Here is a 17,487-nt window from a genome sequence, read left to right on the forward strand (position 1 = left end):
TATGCTTTATCTGTCACAGCTCAATAGTTGTTTCAGAATCTTTACTTTTAAGATCTAAAAACTATCTTAGTTATTCACCAAAAAATGGGATTATACAAAATCCCATATTCTGTAGCTTTTGTTGTTACCATATTTTTATGCCCATCTTTCAATGGATATTTTCTGTGTCAGTCATATTTCAGTTTATAATCAGAGTTGCTTCTGCTATAATTAAGATCAAATGCATTCCCTTTGTTTTTGACAGAAGCACCTACCTTCCATAAATGAATGGGTCAGGATGAGCTGTGTTCTAGTTATTGTGGATGAGCCAAGCACATGATGCGACACATAACATAGCCTTCCCTTTTAGTATACTGTATATTTATATTACATAGGCTATTAGATGAGAGAAGTCATTCTCAGCTTAGAAGACTAGACAAAGTGCAAAGTCATTGTGATGTGAGGACTATTACAAAACCCTGCAGGATTTGGCAGGTGATACAGCCCTGATCTTCCACGTTGGCTTTGAATTTTCATCTGTTTGTTCTATTGGAATAAAAATACAGAAAAGAACTTGTAAAATAACAATAAAATCATAATTGTTCTACTTATGGAAGGGTGTGGGATATTAGGCAAGGCCTAATTATTTTACATGCATTCTGATTTCTTTTTTAATTCTCAAAAAAAATCCTAAAGTTTAAATTAAATTTATTACAGGCTCAATTTCGCAAGCAAAGAAAAATAAGCGTAAGCTAGAACGTCCTATGGCCCCAAGATGGTGGCTGCAGTTCGCTACATTGCATCCAAATATCACTGTATGCTTTGCTGTTTCCCTATCTGGAAGTCCCCCAATGACTATTAATATTGCCTGGCCTTGGTGGCATGTGCATCTGGGGTCAATTTGCATGACATCATCAGACTGTAAATAGATTGATAGAACAAAAGATAGGCAGAAAGATAGAGGGGGGAAACTGCCTTTTAGAACTCTTAGCATCTTTTTTCCCCCAACTCACTTTCTGATCTGGTCATCTTTGCAATTTCTCTTTACTAATTAAAGTCTCAAAATAATTGCAGGAGAGTGAGGAATATGGAAGCTTTGACCCTAGGTCTCTCTAAATGAGTAATTATGAAGCAGTTCTAAAAGTCGCTTTCATATTTCTTTCTGACTAATTGCAGAAGCTTTGATTTTTTTTTCTCTTAGAAAAATGTGGCATTACATATAACAAGTTGGTTACTTAAAGATAAATTAATATACATTTTAAAAATATTCTTCATTGTTAAAAGTTTAGTAGGTATGTTTCATAATTGCATATGTGTACATATTTCTCTCAAAATTTGTGCTTAACAGTCCTATTGTTATTTAGAATTGATCTGTAATAAAACAAATGGTCCTACACATAGGTTAAGGCCAACATGTTTATTTTCATGTAAGACCAAGAAGACACAAATTCACACATGTTTTTGTAATAACAAAAGTAAAAAAAAAAATCTGTTTTGTAACAAACTTTCTTTGACAGTCTTGAAGTTCTGATTGACATGAAAGGGAGTAGATGATACAGAACAATGATTAGAAGAGCAGCTCAGTTCTTGAGTACAACTGCTTCAGCTTAATGCTTATTCCATCACATCCCAGCTGAGTAATCTTTGACAAGTTATTGTCAGCATTTTCATTTCCTCCTGTAAACTGGGGAAATAATAGTATCCACGTCATAATGTCCTTGTGAAGATTAAAAAACAAAACAAAACATGATAAGTCTTTAAAACAGAGCCTAACATGTAATAAACATCAAAGAAATGTTAGCTATTTCTGTTTCTATTTTCTGAATGATTTAAAATGTTCAGCTTACATGAAATTATTATTTGGAGTATCTTTTATCTTTTGGGGTAAAAACAAATCTGTGATTTCTTAAAGCAATCATTGTAGTAAGTCTCTTTCAATTACACATGAATAAAAATATTTTCAAAGCCTGCCAATTTTCTGTTCTATATATATATATATATATATTCTACATATATATGGTAAATATATATACATACATATATATTCTATTTATGTATAATTTATATTTATATAATTTCATACACACACACAGATAATTGTTGTACATCTCTAGGGCAATAAAATCTTTCTCCGCTTAAGTTATACCTTACTAAAGTTATTTCTTTATTCAGTAATTTATCCCTTTGCTCTTAAATAATAAAGCACCTTACCAAATAGCTCTGATTAGAAGCAAAAGGGAAAGCAGACAATGAACACATGAGAGGAACACTGCACCTTGGCCTGGCCTGAACACTCTCACTGGGAGAGAGCCATCACCTGGAATGACAATGGGATGCCAGTTGCGAACAGCCCGGCACTGGGACCTTCCATGGGCTCAGGAGCATGGTCAGGGCAGGACGCTAAGGCTGCTACTTCGTTTGCAACTCAGTTGTCTGCTGAGCTTGCTTTCTCTGGAATTTAGTTCAAACCCGTGAGATTCACAGGACTGCTATTATTACATTAGTTTGGGCACAGAGAGACTCAACTTTTGTTTTTCATTATTCATAAGGTAAAACCCTTGAGCCTCAAGACGGCAGCAGGACCTTTGTCATCAGTACCTATTTATAAACAAGTACAATCTCTCTTTTCAGGGACATTGTGCAGTGTGTGTAAAGGGGAGAGGGGACATGAGTAAGAAATATGGATTACTTATTTTTTCTATTTTGGTGTACATGCACGTTCTTCCTGTCATACAAACAGAATGTAAAAATATCAAACGCATTACTCAATAGTAGTTTTAAAATATGTTATTGGAAATAGTTTTAGTGTTATAGAAGAGTTGAAAAATAATACAAAAATTTCCAGTTTACCCTACATCTAGAGTTCCCTCAGATTGATATCTTACACATCTGCAGTATAGTTACCATAACTAAGAAATCCCTAAAGAAACAAGACAAACAAAGGAAGAAACAAAAACTCATAGACACAGACCATAGTTTAGTGGTTACCAGAGGGTAAGGGGGTAGATGAGAGTAAAGGAGATCAAATACATGGTGATGGAAGGAGAACTGACTCTGGGTCGTGAACACACAATGTGATATATGGATGATGTAATACAGAATTGTACACCTGAAATCTATGTAACTTCACTAACAATTGTCACCACAATAAACTTTAATTTAAAAAAAGAAAAGAAATCCTCATTAGTATCATACCATTCACTATACACTGAATTTGACCAATTTTGCCACTAATATTCTTTTTCTGTTAGAGAATTCAATGGCTTCATTTTTACAGCAGTTGTCAGTCCTTATGATAGCAGTCATGGCAGCATAATTATCTCCATTTGACTGCTATTAAACCAGAGCTTCAGAGAGATTAAACAAGTTGCCTACACATCTAGAAGACATCCTCAGTCTTGTGGTCCCACATCCAGGGCTCTCTCCACCAGGCCAGACTTTCTCAGCACAAAGATAGGTTCACTGCAAAGACGGTCATTACACTTTTACTGGGAACAAAAGAAATTAGCAGTCTTCTTATTAAAACATCCCTGTGTACATAAGTGTGTAGTTTACAATTTTTTTGAAAAGCATGCATTTACATTCATTTGGCAAGTAGTGATATATTTAAAAGATGAATAAAGGATGGCTAATGTCATTGAATTATATTCTATAAATCATGTTTGTACTCCCAAAACAATTTCTTTTCAAATTTTCATTTATGGGCTTTTAGTCCAAAAGGCTCAATGTTTTGGGGGTTTCTTAAACATTTTTTTATTAGTTTCAGGTGCACAAAACAATGTAATAGTTAAACATTTATCAAAAGGCTCAATATTGTTAAATGAGAGTTAATACTAAAAGTACCACAAAGAACATTTCAAATGAATTACTTAAAATACTGTTTTTACACTATTTTAATTGATTACAATAAAATTTATTTTAAGGTAAATGATTCAAAATAAAAAAATATACTAAAAAACTATTTTCTTCCTTTTCCTTATCCCAACCAACTCCAAATTAAATCACTGTTAAGAGTTTCTTAAGAATGTTTCTAGAAAAAAGAAACATAGAATATTCTTTTTTCTTATGTATTTTTCCTCATGATAGTATTTTCAATAATTTGTACATATAATTATGCCTTATACATTCTATTGACAGTTGAGTATTTCATTTAATGGCACACTACACATTATTTTGGAGGTTTTAAATTGATAGTTTTTTGTTTTGTTTTGTTTTGTTTTATTTTTGTTTTTGTTTTTGTCAAAGCCATAAATTCTATGATGATGGATTAGGCAAGAGGGTCCTTGAGAAAACATGTAGAGTGAATGCCTAGGAGAACAATTGAGAAAATGGTACGTACACTTAATTTTAATAACCACTGGCAAATTGTTCTTCAAAAAGGATTATAGAAATATTATAATATGACCAAAGGAATATGAAAGTACCTACTTCCCACAGTCTTTCCAACAATGAGTACTAACAAACCTCTAAAAATTATATTTACCAATTAGGTTGCTGAAAAATAAACTATGATTTTGTTTTGATTTATATTGATGTAATTATGAGGTGGCACATCTTTTCAGATGCTTACTGGCCTTTTGCATTTCTTGTCATAAAAATACTATTTTTGGGACTCATTTTTTCCTACTGATTTTTGTTAGTCTATTTCTTAATTGATTATATTGATAAATTGAGGATATTAGCCATTATCTCATAGGTGCTGCATCCCCTTCCCAATTGTTATTTCCACTTGACCTTACATATGCTTTCATTAAAAAGAATTTATTTTTATTTTGATTGTTCTTTTAGGCTGTCAAAATTATCAATCATTTCTTTTCTACTTTCTGGTCTTCTGTTCAAGCTTAGAAAAATTTTACTAACTCCAAGATTTAAGAAAGTATGTTTGACATATGTTGCATGTGTGTGTGTCTGCATATTTATCAGCTTTATTGAAGTATTATTCACATGTCATAAAATTCACTCATTTCAGTACGTGTACAATTTAATACCACAGTTCAATATGAGAACATTATCATCACTAGTAAAAGACGTCTTGTGTTCATTTGCAGTCAGTCCCCATTCTCATCCTTACTGTCTGAGTAGATTTGTCTTTTCTGGATATTTCATGGTGAATAAAATCACACAATATGTGATCTTTTGTGTCAGACCTCATCTACGTAGTATAATATGTTTGGCATTCATCTATATGCTAGCGTGTATAAAGTGTTCCAATCCATGAATATACATTTATTTATATTTAATTTTTTCTCACCAATATTTTGTAGTTCTCAGTAGATAAGTTTTGCACTTCTTTTGCAAACCTAAAATATAATTTTTAAATTATAGCTATCTCTTTTCTGAAAATCCTTTTACAAAAAACCTATCCTTTGAAATTTTCCACAACATTTGGTTTTGTAGAAAAAAGCGTTATAATATCAGTATGTTTAACAGACACAGAGTTTTTTAATATGTCAAATTTTGTGTTGTATATATTTTTTAAATTGTCATTCATTGTTTTTATTTCTTGTCAGTATTAAGGCCTCCTCTTTTGAACCTACATGCTTGTGACAAACTTCTTTTGAGTATCTGCCTTACTTGCATTCCTTGGTCTTTGGAACAATAAGAAATTTTGCTGTTTGTGTCCTTTGCTCAAATTATATTTGCTTATTTTAAAAGTATCCCTATTTTTCCATGTAAATACCTTTTTTGTATTTCCTGTGTCTGACAATGGCACTTCCTCTAGAACTGAGCATTTTGTTATTCTGGATTTTTATGGCATATTTTCTTTCCACTGCCTTTTCTCTACTCAGTTTTTTATATCTGTCTTCCAGAGCACCACTCAACTCATCTGACATGGGGAAATATTATTCCCTTAGTCAAATCTAGGGATTGGGGATCCTAACATCTTATAAAGCCCGGGACAGTCCCAAGCCAATTAAGAAGTATTTTGTAACAAGCTGACACTTTCATTTAACCTCTCATGTGACTTTGGTAACTCCTTATTTTAAGCCAAAAGGATAGTGACACCATCCTTCCTAGTAGTTTTGAGTGTTAAAAAAGCATAAGATGAACAAGAACTCTCTTTCATTACTGGTGGAAATGCAAAATGGTACGGCCACTTTGGAAGATGGTTTGGTGATTTCTTACAAAACTAAACATACTCATGCCAGATGGTCCAGCTGTTGCACACCTTGGTATTTACCCAAAGAAGTTGAAAGCTTATATCCACACAAAAGCTTGTACACAAATGTTTACAGTAGCTTTATTTTCAACCGAACAAGCAAATCTGGAAAGGTTACATATGATTCCCATGACATGGCATCCAGGAAATAGCAAAACTGTGGAGACAGTAAAAAATAGGTGGTTGCTAGGAGTTAGGGTGAGAGAGCAAGAAATAGGTGGAACACAGAAAAATTTTAGGGCAGTGAAAATACTCAATGATATTGTACTGATGGATACATGTCATTATACATTTGTCCAAACCCACACACATAGAGTGTGTAACATCAAGGGTAAAATGTAAGGTTAAACTATGAAAGTAAGGTGATTACCATGTGTCAATGTATATTCATCAATTGTAACAAATGTACCACTCTACTGTGGGGTGTTGATAATGGCGAAAGCCATACATGTGTGGGCAAGGGATATATGAGAAATCCCTGTATCTTCCTCTTAATTCTACTGTGAACCTAAAACTGCTCTAAAACAAAGTCTTAATTAAAGGGAGAAAAAAATAAAATGAAATATCACTTCGCATCAACTAAAATGGCTGTACTTAAAAACACAGGTAATAAAGAGGGTTGGAAATGACATTCGATAAACGGTTAATATCCAAAATATATAAAGAACTCATACACTTCAATATAAAAAAAAAATCTGATTTAAAATGGGCAGAGGACTTGACTAGACACTTCCCAAAGAAGACATAAGATGGCTAACAGACATATGAAAAAATGCTCAAAATCCCTAATCAGGGAAATGCAAATCAAAACCACAATGAGATATCACTTCACATGAGACAGGGGTTATTATTAAAAAATCTACAAATTTCAAGTGTTGCCAAGGATGTTGAAAAATGGGATCTCTTACCTACTGTTGGCGATATTGTAAATTGGTGCAACCATTACGTGTGGAGGTTCCTCGGAATTTGAAATAGTCTGCTGGAAGAAATGTTACCTCTCTCATCCCCGAAGCAATTAAAGGTGATGAACTAAACACCAGAAATCACACTACGCTGGGAATGAATTCAGTCTTTGCAGGGGGATTCAACAGCCTGCATTACATGACAATACCTTTATTCTTTAAAGATACAGTTGACTCTTAAATATATTTCCAGATCTATGTGAGATATCAATATTTATATAAACTTTAATTAATTAATCAATTGAGATTGTTAAGATAGTAGCAGGGATGAATATATAGAAAATGATTTTCTTTCAAATCAATTTTTCCTTTTATCAATATTAGTTTGGAATGATCTTTTTAAAAATTTTTCTGAGTTACATTTATATGCATACATTATTAGCAAGCATGATGTGATTTACAGATAAGAGAAAAATCAGTAATTTGCAAACACATAAAAAATTATTTAAAATAACTTTTAAAAACACTATGTATTTTTTAAATAGTCTGTCTTGGGGAAAAAATAATAAAATTAAAAAATATATATACCTGTGGTTTTGTGCTATGTTTTGTATTGCTTTCTATGTTGTTCTCAAGATATTAGTATATTTTATCCCCATGAGTGAATCTCTGAGGGTGTTCCTGCAGCTTCAAAGACTAAATATGATTTTCATCAAACTGGAATCCAAACCTCTGAGTGGAAAATTTCAACTAGTCAATTTCTTGCATGATTTGTATTTAGCTTACTCAGGAGGTTTTAAGTGGCACAAGAAATTATTGAAACAATAATTCCTGAAATAAATGCATTATGCATTATTTATTTTGCCCTCAATAAGTGACTTTCTTCACAACAATATTTAGGAACTTTTTCTCTATAGTTTCTCTTACTTTGTAATACCTTGGGAGGGAAATATGGTAGACTTTTTAAAAATATAGCAACAAAAATAAAGCCAATTCCATAAAAATGAAGAAACATGTTTATACATTCAAGGTGCTATGGAACTGGAAAATCATTTTCGCGTGTTATTGACCAAAATTAAATAAAGTGGAAAGGTTTTTTTGGATTCTATTCAAGTAAGTTTATTTACAATATCACAAATGGACCATAGCTAAAGTGATGTTTCAAATAAGACTCATATTAGTTTACACCAACAGAAATAGACATATAAAGTGAATCACATATGCAGTTTTAAACTTTCTAGAAGCCACATTTTTAAAAGTAACAAGAAAAAAATGATTTTTTTCAATAATTAAACCAATATACCCAAAGTAGTACCATTCAATATGGAATCAATATGAAACACTTTTGATTAAATAATTTTTATATTACATCTTTGGAATCCAATGAACTGTGAAGGATTAGAATCTTTAAAAAACACATAATTTAGCTTTTAAAATTATGGTTTTTCTAATAAGGTAATGACTTTCCATAATGGTACTCCAGAGAAGTTTGCCCTGGGGGTGGAAGCTAGGAGCTTATCCACCTAACAAAGTCGGTCAGAACCACACTGGGATTTTTGAAAGGAAATAGTCCCGTGCACTTCCAAAATTTGGGCAAGTGGTCCTACGTGGGGGGCAGAAGTTGTTTAGGAGTAGTCATCAGTAACTTTCACCTATTTTGACTTCTAATTTTTTTGAAAATTGCTACCATAAAGACTTGAATTTACTGATGGTAGGGTACAATATGCTTTAGGTGGTGGTTGTACAAAAATATTGAGAACAACTAACCTAAGAGGGAAAACTGAACTGAAATTATGTAAAATGCAAGAACCAAGAAACCCATGTGATTTAGTTTGGGAGAGCTATCATTGAGGAAAGATGGTAAGAAAAAGGGAATTTAGATTCAAATCAGATATTTGATTTGCATTTTTTTATGGGGATGGATATAGTATGTAGAAAATGTTAACATTTATTTTGCTCTTCCCCAATTATCTAGTAACCCAAATCCCTTGTTCCCCAGAGTTTCTCACTACCCAAACCTGGAAATATCAGGAACTGGGTTTGCATAAGAGTTCACAAACCCATGATTTCTTTTCCTTCCTTTTTCTCCCCCCTACCCCTTTTTAGATATATCCTCCTGGTCAATCTCAGTAGATCCTGGATAAGAGATGACCAATAATATCTGATGTCCTCAATACTTACTCCATCTTTCATTTCTACAATTTCACTTTCAGTTCTAAGTTTCCCCTCTCTTCTTTCACTGAAAATGTGAGGAATTTACTTATTTCTGGAGTTATTTTTTAGGTGGAGGAGGTTTTTCTGCAAATCTTGGGTCTAGAAAATGGACAATTTCTGGAGGAATGGACACTTCACAATAACATTTAATCCCCTCTTCCCATTGTGCCTAGAGCCATCACCCTGCCTATTATAATCTTTAAAACAATGAAGAGAATAATGTCTTCATGACCAAAGCATTCTTCCTTGTAGTCCATGTATTCTGCTGGAGGTATGTTAGGGGTTTGTGTCTCCTGATCAAATTCAGGGATCTGCTTTACACCACTTGTTTGATGGTTATTTAATAAATATACAAAGTCAGGGACCTCTTATCACTGTGTCACTGATGCTATTTATAAACTGGTTACAAGACTGTCAGTTTTCTTTGTTAAGACAAAAAAAAAAGGTGAAAAATCATTCATGAAATGAGAGAAAAAAAATGAAATCTAACCTCATTTCTCATGACATTCTTTACTCTGAACTTTTTTTCTTCTTTTTTCCTCGGAGTGCCTCAAGCACAACATGTTCCCTTTCCTGATAAGCCTTCTGGGAAACACAGTGTAAGCTTTCTTTTTTACATGTTTTTCTCATAAGAAACACACAGTGGGGATCTTATCTTTTCCATCCCTTCTTTCACTTTTGGTCCCAAGCTAGTGGTAATGATGCAAAGGCTGTGGGAACTCAACTCAGTCATTTTGTTCTCATCTTTGTATATAAAATCTGCTGCTATATCCAGAGCTAGAGGAGTTGACTTGAGGAATTTCCAAACTCCCTAATAAAGACAAGAAAGAACATACACTTCAAAGGAGTAGGAGGATCTGGATGGGTTTGAAGTCCTCGTGTTTCTTAGAGGTGTTCCTGTTATGGTTTGAATTGTAACTCCCTAAAATTCATAAGTCGAAGTCCTAATCCCCAGTACCTCAAGAAGTGGACTGATTTGGAAATAGGGTAATTGAGTACGTGTTTAGCTAAATTAAGATTAGATCATACAGAGCAGTAGGATATTTGGGTGGATTTTCTTTATTTATTTTTAATAAATGGAATGTTAGAGATACAAATAAAACCTTGTCACCATCTTTTTCTAGAAAAGTAACCACAATCTTAAACCATTTATGTTTCTGGTTTTAATTAATATAACAACCATTAAGTCAATATTTATTGAGTTTTACCATGTATCATTAATTGTTCTAAGTATTTTACCTCATTATATCAATTAAATAAACTAGCAACTATAGTATCCCCATCTTACATATGAGGGAACAAGAGAGTGAACAGCCATCTGAAGTCACACAGTAAGAGCTGGACTGAAATTTGAACCTAGATATTGTGGCTCCAGAGATCATATATTTAAATGTTCATATCACATCTATGCAGATAGGACATAAGCATGTACCTGTAAATCATTTATGGAACCACTGTTAAATTTTAAATGCTTATATAAATGGTAATAATCTGCAAGTTTCCTCATCAGCCCATTTTTCATTCAACATTATGATTTCGAGACTTATCCATATTCATAAAAATAGGTCTATTTTATCTGTTTCTGAACATGGACATCAGTGCTTGAGTGTTGTGTGAGATTCCTACACTCTGAAATAATGTCCCATGTCACTTAGATTAGAGTGAAGGGCAAATATGAAAAAGAGTTGAGAGCAGAGACGTAGAACACCAGGGTCACTCTCAGACACAACAATAAGAAAAAAGTGCACACAAAATTGAGGATCTTGACACTGTTCAGATTAAAACTGACCATTCTGCATACCTATCTCCCGGATAGTCTTAGCATCTTCTCAGATACATGAATCACATCTTGAAGAACACTGTTATAGATCATCAAGGTTCAATATGGTCCAGCAAAGTTGCTGACAAAATCTGGTGATAACACATTAATCCGGTATTTAATGGTATTTATAGTAATGGCTTGTTATGAATAACCTTGTACTATGTAGTACTAGTGGACTTGGATTTAGTTATCTGGCCAATGAGCAAGCAAAATTCAATTTGTAATTTCTGTTTTGTTTTTATTTCTTTCCATTTGCTTTGAGTCATTATTTATCAATCACATTGTTTGGTGTAGTGTCAGTAATATATGCACAATCATATTTTAGATGGATGTGTTTTTCTAGAGGAAAGAAATCATCAGTTAGAAGGCTACTGCAATCACTCACAGAAAGATTAGGCATATGCTCATAGACGGTGGGGTTTGAAAGTGGAAGGTTTGAAAATGTTGAAAAATAAAAATCAACAAGTGACCAGTTGTTTACGGTAGGATTACAGAAATGAGTCATTAATGGTTTTTAGCTTTACCAAAGAATGTATCTGTGAGTTAGAGTTAATAATGCTTTAATGCTGAATTGTAGGAGTTCCAAAGAGAAAGAAATCTACTATCAATTGAAAAGGCAAGGGGAAGATTCATGGCAATGAAATTGACTCTTAAGATGGATAGGATATATTTGCACTTAAGAATATTATTAATCCCATTTCCTTATCAACAGGAATCATGTATTATTTCTAATGACATATGGTATCCGTTGTAGAAAGCTTGCAAAATATGGAAAAATACACAGAAGGAAATTAGAAGTAGAGATAACCTACATAATGTGTGTGTCTGTTTAAGTCATTGAAATCATGTTGTGAACATATTATTTTTATGTTTAATAACTAGACTTTCCTGATCAAATCATATGGAGATGATTGTCAAGCAGTGAAGGACTAACACTCAGGCGGTCCTCATGAGATTCTTCTTCAGCAATACAAACACCTACAGAACTAAAATCTATCTGGGGAATGGTTACTCCATCTGAAGAAGCTGGAGTATTTCCATTTCAACCCCTTAATTAGTGTTCCATATTTTACAATTTTCTACAAGAAACCTAATTGTCACAAATGTTAAGGTGCCCTTAGAATGATCATCTGAGAACAAACTATAATTTTGAAAGACTGGCTGTCAAATCAATGTTGCTAAATTTTATTGCACAGTCATTTTATTGCACATTACTTTATTTCAAGTTAAATATTATGTTTTTATTTGCTTAGTAAATTTTAACAATTTAATTATTTTCCCTGATTTTTAATTGTTTTTTTAACTTTATTAGGGTGACATTGATTGGTAAAATCATATATGTTTCAAGTGTACATTTCTATAATACATCATCTATATTTCACATTGTGTGTTCACCATGGAGTCAGTTCTCCTTCCATCACCATATATTGGATCCCTTTTACCCTCTCCTACCACATCTCCTTACCCTCTGGTAACCACTAAACTGCTGTCTGTGTCTATGATTTTTATTTGTTTGTTTGGTTTATCTTGTTCATTTGTTGCTTTCAGTTTTATATCCCACTATTCTTAAAAGAAAGTTTTATAAATTTCAACTTCAATATAGTTACTCTATTTGAAATATTTAGGTTTCATTTATAATACTTTAATATTAGCATTAATTTAAATATATGAAGTGCATATACATTATTTAAACGAGAAAAGTACTGACAAACACATTAATTTAAAAACATTTCATCTTATAGCTCGGGGTCCTCGGGCTCAGCCCCTCCTTTGGAAGTCCCCATCGGGCGAGGATCCGTTTGCCTTCCCTCCCCATGGTGGGGTGGGTGGCGGTCTGGTGATTGTATCCCCGTGGGGAGGCCACTGGTGAGATTCTAGATGACCAACGAGGAACCTCTTCCTGAAAAGGTTCAACTGAGTGAATCAGACTTCAAAGTTCTGTCACGTGATGAATTACTTCTAAGCTGGAAAGGGCCTGAAGCATGTGGCAAGCTTTGCAGGGCAAGTACACTGACCTTAACCGTGTGAAATGACTGGCTAAAGGGAGTTGGAAGAAAAATCAAAGCAACCACAGCAAGCGTCTGCTGGCCAGGAAGACATCCTTGTAATGGTCTAGCCACCAAGGAGCAGAGCCGCAAGAGCATACCCCTCAAATCCAGCACTGCAAGCAAGCCCAGTGGCCTAATGTGGCCCAGCTGGGCTCAACAATGGTCGGCCCAGCGATCAACTTGTTTTTCCTAAAATGAAAGGTGAGCTGGAAGAGCCTCTGGAGAAACTGGAATAAGCCCCAGATGAACTGGGTGCCTGGAAGTTTTACACCTCATAGTCCTGGAGGTAAATTTTTTTCGTCAGATCATTCTACAGGTCACTAATTCAGACTTTTTCTTGGTGATAAGGGAGTCTAAGGTGAATGGAAGATAAATAGTCCAGATTGTCCCAACATTTGAGTAGTTTTAACAAAGGTTACTTAAGTTCTCTCTTACTCATTCAAATCTGTTCCAAACAGGCAAAAGTTCATGGCGAAGTGCAGGATGCTTATCCAGGAGAACCAGAGCTCAGAATGCAGCTGTCCCAGGGAAGTATTGCACAACTTGAAGCAGCATTGGTTTCACAGGAGAAATATAGTGAGGAGCTTAACACAGTCAGGAGGAACTGAACGACTTGATCACTCAACTTGATGAAGAAGTAGAGGGAATGCAGCGTATCGTTCTAGTTCTTCAGCAACAACTCAGGGAAACAAGCCAGAGTTGTCTCAGTACCAACAACGGCCCCAAAGACCAGCAGGACTCCATCATCTGAACCTGTGCGACAGGCAGCGGCCACAGCTAGACTGCAATGGGCTGGCCAACGGGCTAAATGGAGGCAGTTCTCAGCAGAGGACGTCTGAGTCCGGATTTCACAGGGAGGGGAACACAACTGAAGATGACTTTCCTTCTTCTCCAGGAGGAAAGAACGGGCAGAGGAGGCAGTAGTTACATACCGATTTAGTGTGGGGTATGAAAATGTAGACTGCCCCACGGGCACTGAAAACTCTCTCACACTGCACTCAAATAACACACTCCAATCATGAACCTCAAGAGGAAAAACCCTTTCCCTCAATAGGGAAAGGTAACCTAACTGCAGGTTCCCACCATGTTCAGAATGGCTTGGACTCAACTGTCAATGTACAAGGTTCAATTTTGTAATAGTGTCTCCAGCAAATTTGTACACAGTGTCATTTAATTTGAGAGAGGATACTGTCCATAAAATGAAAACATACTTTTGTCACAATTTGCCTTTGTGCGTGCGTGTGTGTGTGTGTGTGTGTGTGTTTCTCTTCCTTTTTTTTTTTTCTTTTTCTTTTTTTCCTTTGCTTCAATATCTCTGCAACTTTGGAAGTGCTAACAGTTAATTACTTTGTTGCTCACAGGACACTTTGTGTAGGGCCAGGTTATTTTTGTATGAGTTCAGATGAAGTTGTAAATGGAACTCTTTCCTTAAAGTATAACATAATGATGTCTGCATAAATCTGTGGCTATCTAGAACCCGACCTGTGTGAGGGAGTCTCACGCTGTTCCTAGACTACTGCACCATTCAGACCTGTTAGAGTAGATGTGGGTTTGTGACTGCCAAGTTTGCTCAGTAGAGTAGTTCATCACTGAAAGTTGGACTTGTTGATGGAGTCCTGTAGCAGTTTCAGTGTTAAATGATGTTTTTTCCACCATACATCTGTGCAGCTTTTTTTTTAGGTGACTGAATGTTTAAGAAATTTGTGTACATAGTTATTCAATTTTTATGAACTGTTGTACCCTGTTAATGCATATTGCTCTGACTCCAGTCTATCTTAACCTGTACTGACCAAACCTAAGTAAAGATTTTTATTACTAAAAAAAAATTCAACTTACTACTAACTTGTATTCATTATTAATTCTAAAGCTCCATTATTAAGATATGAATCTGAATGCTGTGAAATCAGTTTGGCAAACATGAAAAATGTTTAGGATAAATGGCTGAATTTTTCTAGATCATAGCTCTTCATAATAGATAAAGTGCAGTATTAGTATGAGGAAATTCTGTTATTTAACAGATATAGTCACAATGCAATGCTAAATTTACCTTTGCAACTACTCTGGTGGATTCTTACAAAGTTAAACAGACACTTACTGTAAAACCCAGAAATCTGTTTTTTTTTTTTTTAGTTTTTACCCATGATAAATGACTTATGTTCAAACAAAAATCTTTCCACAGAGTTTACAGTAACTTGATTAATTATCATCAAATCTAGAAAGAACGTTCAATGGGTAAATGAAGAAACAAACTGTGATACATGCATGCAATGAAATATTTATTCAGCAATGAAAAGGAACAAACTACTGATGCATACAACAGCATGGATACATTTCAAATATATTTTGCCAAGTGAAAAAGCCAGATTCAAAGGTTGTGTGCAATATGAGTCCAATTTATGACATTCTTGAAAAGGAAAAACTAGGAACAAAAAACATAAAAACAGATCAGTGATTATGAAGAGTTAGAGGTAGGTGAATGGATTGAAACACAAAGAGGCAGAGTGTGATATTGTGCAGTGATTGGACACTTCTGTGTCTTGATTGCTGTGATAGCTACACTTCTGAGTATATTTTTCAAAACTGACAGAATTGTACATCAACAAGAATGAATTTTCTCTGTGTACATTGTACTTCTATAAAAGAAAATTATTTTTCTAAAATTATTCCAATTTCTAAAATCTTCTTTTAAGAATAAAAACGTTACACTTAAAATATGTACATGACATAAAGTATATGTTTAAATGCCTTACTATATTAAACCCAATTTAACATAACATGTCAGAAGATATTAAACATTTCTCCTGGTATGTAAAGATTTTAATACCAGTGAGTAAAAATTGTGGTTATTATATCAAAAGTAGTTATTATTGTTTATGAGACCATGGTGTGATAGTGGAAAGAGGAAAACATTTACAGATAGAGAGAAATATGAATTTAAGTCCTAGTTGTGACATATATTTGCTGTATGACATTGAAAGAACCATTTTACCTTTTTTGAAAGAACAGTTTAGTCGTGAATAGGATTAAATGACTCACTTGTTTTATTATAGTATAATGCTGTCCAACACCCTCAATAAAAATGTTTCCTAAAAATCGTTTCTTCCCTATTCTTTAAAATATTTTCTGAGGAGATTTTAAAGTCACATGGCATTATTAGTTATTGGCAGTGCTTACATATGTTTTTAAAACAGGCCCAGAAATATGGACTAACATAACATTTACACCAAAAAGTCACTTGTAGCATACAGTTTGTTCAAATAAAATATTATTATTGACAAAATTGATTTTAACTAACTGTGCTTTATACTTGTAGACTAATATAATTTAGCAGCTTTTAACTCCAAAGTAATGACTATAAAGTATAATTTCAAAAATAGAAATTTAAATATACTCTTTAATAACTACCCACAATCATAAGCAGAGATTTGTGATCTCAATAAAATATTTTTCTAAAACTTTTTTTTATTTTCTGTCATTTATTAAAAGAAAAAGAACTAAAATTGATTAAATATTCACATTATTATTTTAAGTGGAATTATAAAATATTTCCATAGAAATCTCAGAAACTCCTTTTCCATTCCCTTGCCATGAGAAAAAGTTTGAAGAAACAAGCAGCAGAATCCATGTAATACCTACATGGTATAATGCATCTAGGGAGTGTGAAATGTTATAAAGGAGGAGAGAAGTAATAGGAAATAAAGTCAGGGAGATATAAGAAAGAAAGTCTCAGAACATTTGGAAATTGGTGGCCATTTAAAGTAATTTGTCTCTGTCTCTTACAGACACTGGAAGCCACTATATTAGAGCCAATTCAAGAGAAAAGGGACAACATTTGCTTATATGTATGTTTGCTTGTTTGTAATCACTCCAGCTGCCATGTTAGGAAAGGACTGTAGGGGGAACAGGTAAAACTCAAAAAGGCCAGTTAGGAAGCTATAATCATTCAGGCGAGAGAGGGGGTAGTGCCTTAACCATGGAGTCTTACAAGACTCACTAACCAATTATTGAGAGGAAACTACATGTAACCAATGGAGAAAAGTTTTGTAGTGGGGTCTGGGCAAGTATTTGATGTGAGAGAGAATGTAGTCGAAATGAAGAGAATAGAGAAATATAAGGAATATAAAGATAGGAATCATCAGCAAAATACTAGATGCTTGCATACAGATAAGTAACAAAAAGAAAAAAAAAATACTAAAATATTTTTTGCCATAAAGGAGAGCTAACAATATGCAGAACAATATGCAGAAGTGAGTGTCATTTCACGAAACCTACCCACTATGATTAAAAACTAATGGACACTCTTCCCCACTAACATGGCTTCAGTGAGGTCCAGCTGTCAGAATGTCATGACTTCCCTCAATA

At 33.9% G+C, this 17,487-nt stretch overlaps 1 pseudogene across 1 annotated transcript; it reads left to right on the plus strand.

The window, feature by feature from the left end:
* Positions 1-12,955: 12,955 nt before the first annotated feature.
* On the plus strand, positions 12,956-14,262 carry LOC308492839 (pre-mRNA-splicing regulator WTAP-like; annotated as a pseudogene). Its single transcript has 2 exons — positions 12,956-13,339; positions 13,584-14,262. The product of its transcript is annotated as a pre-mRNA-splicing regulator WTAP-like (transcript).
* The last annotated feature ends 3,225 nt before the right edge of the window (positions 14,263-17,487 follow it).

The sequence above is a fragment of the Rhinolophus hipposideros genome (assembly GCF_964194185.1).
Source record: "Rhinolophus hipposideros genome assembly, chromosome: 25".
Classification (NCBI taxonomy): domain Eukaryota; kingdom Metazoa; phylum Chordata; class Mammalia; order Chiroptera; family Rhinolophidae; genus Rhinolophus; species Rhinolophus hipposideros.